General features: G+C 52.0%; 1 non-coding gene across 1 annotated transcript in view; it reads left to right on the plus strand.

The window, feature by feature from the left end:
- Positions 1-3,850: 3,850 nt before the first annotated feature.
- LOC124582374 overlaps positions 3,851-5,000 on the plus strand; it is a 1,910-nt gene continuing 760 nt past the window's right edge. Inside the window, exon 1 of the ribosomal RNA XR_006973926.1 lies at positions 3,851-5,000. This exon is cut by the window's right edge and continues 760 nt beyond it. This is a non-coding gene — a ribosomal RNA (small subunit ribosomal RNA).

A 5,000-nucleotide genomic window follows, 5' to 3' on the forward strand; every position in this document is an offset into this window, starting at 1 on the left:
CTAACCCATATTGCGCCTTAACCTAACCCATATTGTGCCTTAACCTAACCTATATTGTACCTTAACCTAACCCATATTGTACCTTAACCTAACCCATATTGTACCTTAACCTAACCTATATTGTACCTTAACCTAACCTATATTGTACCTTAACCTAACCTATATTGGGCCTTAACCTAACCTATATTGGGCCTTAACCTAACCTATATTGGGCCTTAACCTAACCTATATTGGGCCTTAACCTAACCTATATTGGGCCTTAACGTAACCCACGTTGCGCCTTAACCTAACCTATATTGTACCTTAACCTAACCCATATTGTACCTTAACCTAACCCATATTGTACCTTAACCTAACCTATATTGGGCCTTAACCTAACCTATATTGGGCCTTAACCTAACCTATATTGGGCCTTAACCTAACCTATATTGGGCCTTAACGTAACCCACGTTGCGCCTTAACGTAACCCACGTTGCGCCTTAACGTAACCCACGTTGCGCCTTAACGTAACCCACGTTGCGCCTTAACGTAACCCACGTTGCGCCTTAACCTAACCCATATTGCGCCTTAACCTAACCCATATTGCGCCTTAACCTAACCCATATTGCGCCTTAACCTAACCCATATTGTACCTTAACCTAACCTATATTGTACCTTAACCTAACCTATATTGTACCTTAACCTAACCTATATTGGGCCTTAACCTAACCTATATTGGGCCTTAACCTAACCTATATTGGGCCTTAACCTAACCTATATTGGGCCTTAACCTAACCTATATTGGGCCTTAACGTAACCCACGTTGCGCCTTAACGTAACCCACGTTGCGCCTTAACGTAACCCACGTTGCGCCTTAACGTAACCCACGTTGCGCCTTAACGTAACCCACGTTGCGCCTTAACGTAACCCACGTTGCGCCTTAACCTAACCCATATTGCGCCTTAACCTAACCCATATTGCGCCTTACCCTAACCCATATTGCGCCTTAACCTAACCCATATTGTGCCTTAACCTAACCTATATTGTACCTTAACCTAACCCATATTGTACCTTAACCTAACCTATATTGTACCTTAACCTAACCTATATTGTACCTTAACCTAACCTATATTGTACCTTAACCTAACCCATATTGCGCCTTAACCTAACCCATATTGCGCCTTAACCTAACCCATATTGCGCCTTAACCTAACCCATATTGCGCCTTAACCTAACCCATATTGCGCCTTAACCTAACCCATATTGCGCCTTAACCTAACCCATATTGCGCCTTAACCTAACCCATATTGCGCCTTAACCTAACCCATATTGCGCCTTAACCTAACCCATATTGTACCTTAACCTAACCCATATTGTACCTTAACCTAACCTATATTGTACCTTAACCTAACCTATATTGTACCTTAACCTAACCTATATTGTACCTTAACCTAACCTATATTGGGCCTTAACCTAACCTATATTGGGCCTTAACCTAACCTATATTGGGCCTTAACCTAACCTATATTGGGCCTTAACCTAACCTATATTGGGCCTTAACGTAACCCACGTTGCGCCTTAACGTAACCCACGTTGCGCCTTAACGTAACCCACGTTGCGCCTTAACGTAACCCACGTTGCGCCTTAACGTAACCCACGTTGCGCCTTAACGTAACCCACGTTGCGCCTTAACGTAACCCACGTTGCGCCTTAACGTAACCCACGTTGCGCCTTAACCCAACACACGTTGCGCCTTAACCCAACACACGTTGGGCCTTAACCCAACACACGTTGGGCCTTAACCCAACACACGTTGGGCCTTAACCCAACACACGTTGGGCCTTAACCCAACACACGTTGGGCCTTAACCCAACACACGTTGGGCCTTAACCCAACACACGTTGGGCCTTAACCCAACACACGTTGGGCCTTAACCCAACACACGTTGGGCCTTAACCCAACACACGTTGGGCCTTAACCCAACACACGTTGGGCCTTAACCCAACACACGTTGGGCCTTAACCCAACACACGTTGGGCCTTAACCCAACACACGTTGGGCCTTAACCCAACACACGTTGGGCCTTAACCCAACACACGTTGGGCCTTAACCCAACACACGTTGGGCCTTAACCCAACACACGTTGGGCCTTAACCCAACACACGTTGGGCCTTAACCTGCTCTGTAATTGTCATACGACGCGTTAAATTAGTGTGGTGTTGCCTAACTGCAACCCCCGCAATATAGTTTGCTACTCGCACTGCCTGGTCCCCAGAGTATCGCTTCATGTTAAACACCTTGCAGCTATACACTGTAATGCGGATGGCAGCAGGACGTACATGCTCAATGCCCTTCGCAGTTGTTCATTGGCATTTGCATGGCGAAGCACAGCCTACGTTGTGGTACGGCGTGTGTCAACTGTCCGCTGATGTTGTACGTCCAAATCACACACTGTACTGCACATTGGTCCTCATGTACTGAATGATACATCGTGGTACATGTGTGACCGTACCACGACTGCGCCAACAACGGCGAACCATACGGTCCAAATATTGTGCACTCAGCTACGTGTCGTCTCCCTATAAGAGCTGGATTGCAGTATGGTATGCCGTGGATGGCGATCAGCATGAGCCGTCTGTTGATGTAGTGGCGCGTGTTGTCAGACGTAGTCGTCTCTTCTCACACACCGTGATAGCATGGTGCACTGCGTTCCACATCTGCGACATGCGACAGAGGCCGGTTGACAGTCGTTCGCGCAATGGACATCGCATACGTACGGGGGCCACCTTCCACGTGTTCGCGAAGCGTGCACATGTTGTTGCGTGTATGTGGGCAGACATAGTGTGTCGTGACACCTGACACAGGCATGCAACAATCGTTGAATTTGCAAATGGCGATGGACGTCTACGTTTGCTGGTGACGTTACGCAAATGAACAACTGGTAAACGGTTGTGGTGCGGTTGTTCTCGCTAGAGGTGAATCAGTGATGGCGACGATCGGTTGAGCTACCAACCGGTTGTTTCAGCGATACCCACCATGCCCACGAACGTGAATGGCATGTGGGTGTGAAGCGATACGCGGCGGTGGCTGGGTGGGACCGTCCCCGGCCGGTGAGGGGGGGCCTCCCGGCGTGCTGGCCGCGCGGTGCGTGGGCGCACGCGCTACAGCCGGCTGGTGGGGGCGGCCAGTGGCAGGCGCGCCGGCCGACGGAGGCGGCAGGCGGCGCAGCTGCGCGCCGGCGCACCCTGCACGCGGCGCCGTGCGGCCAAAGTAGGTCCTCGCGGGCCCGGTGCGAAGCGCGGTGGACATCTGCAGTGTGCTGGTCCGATTGAGGACTGTGTGCGCTGAGGATGCGCCGCCGCCCGGCGCTCGGCGCCGCGACGCCGTCTGCTGCTCGGTCGCCTCTGCGGTTCTCGCAGGTGGTTTGTATCGCAGCTGTGCGGACGTGTTGGCGCGTGCGCTGTGCTGGGAGAGTTCGCTTCGGCACCCAAGTGGGGCTTTTGTCCTTCTGTGGCGCTGGCGTTGGAGCTGCCGGCCACCGTAGGTGGCGCGTGTTGTCTCCCGCCGGCAATGCCACGACAGCACGCTCCCGGGCCTCTGTCGGCAGCGGCAAGCTCAGTTGGGAGCACGGGTGGTCGCACCTAAAGCGTCTACTCGCCAAACTCCGGGCGATTGCGCCTCTCTCGAACCCGACCAAGTACTTAGGACGGCGCTGCGCGCCGCCGGGACCTGAGAGGGTTTCGAGGTGTATTGTGCAGGGGAGCTCAGCCTCCTCCTGTTTGCAGAATAATTGAGCGGACGCTTGCGTGTTCGCGCGGGCCCCCGGGACACACTCCCGGGCGGCCGGCTGCTCAGCTCTAGTTGACGCAGCTCCCTGGTTGATCCTGCCAGTAGTCATATGCTTGTCTCAAAGATTAAGCCATGCATGTCTCAGTACAAGCCGCATTAAGGTGAAACCGCGAATGGCTCATTAAATCAGTTATGGTTCCTTAGATCGTACCCACGTTACTTGGATAACTGTGGTAATTCTAGAGCTAATACATGCAAACAGAGTCCCGACCAGAGATGGAAGGGACGCTTTTATTAGATCAAAACCAATCGGTCGGCTCGTCCGGTCCGTTTGCCTTGGTGACTCTGAATAACTTTGGGCTGATCGCACGGTCCTCGTACCGGCGACGCATCTTTCAAATGTCTGCCTTATCAACTGTCGATGGTAGGTTCTGCGCCTACCATGGTTGTAACGGGTAACGGGGAATCAGGGTTCGATTCCGGAGAGGGAGCCTGAGAAACGGCTACCACATCCAAGGAAGGCAGCAGGCGCGCAAATTACCCACTCCCGGCACGGGGAGGTAGTGACGAAAAATAACGATACGGGACTCATCCGAGGCCCCGTAATCGGAATGAGTACACTTTAAATCCTTTAACGAGTATCTATTGGAGGGCAAGTCTGGTGCCAGCAGCCGCGGTAATTCCAGCTCCAATAGCGTATATTAAAGTTGTTGCGGTTAAAAAGCTCGTAGTTGGATTTGTGTCCCACGCTGTTGGTTCACCGCCCGTCGGTGTTTAACTGGCATGTATCGTGGGACGTCCTGCCGGTGGGGCGAGCTGAAGGCGTGCGACGCGCCTCGTGCGTGCTCGTGCGTCCCGAGGCGGACCCCGTTGCAATCCTACCAGGGTGCTCTTGAGTGAGTGTCTCGGTGGGCCGGCACGTTTACTTTGAACAAATTAGAGTGCTTAAAGCAGGCAAGCCCGCCTGAATACTGTGTGCATGGAATAATGGAATAGGACCTCGGTTCTATTTTGTTGGTTTTCGGAACCCGAGGTAATGATTAATAGGGACAGGCGGGGGCATTCGTATTGCGACGTTAGAGGTGAAATTCTTGGATCGTCGCAAGACGAACAGAAGCGAAAGCATTTGCCAAGTATGTTTTCATTAATCAAGAACGAAAGTTAGAGGTTCGAAGGCGATCAGATACCGCCCTAGTTCTAACCATAAACGATGCCAGCCAGCGATCCGCCGC

The sequence above is a fragment of the Schistocerca americana genome, unplaced genomic scaffold (assembly GCF_021461395.2).
Source record: "Schistocerca americana isolate TAMUIC-IGC-003095 unplaced genomic scaffold, iqSchAmer2.1 HiC_scaffold_412, whole genome shotgun sequence".
NCBI lineage: Eukaryota > Metazoa > Arthropoda > Insecta > Orthoptera > Acrididae > Schistocerca > Schistocerca americana.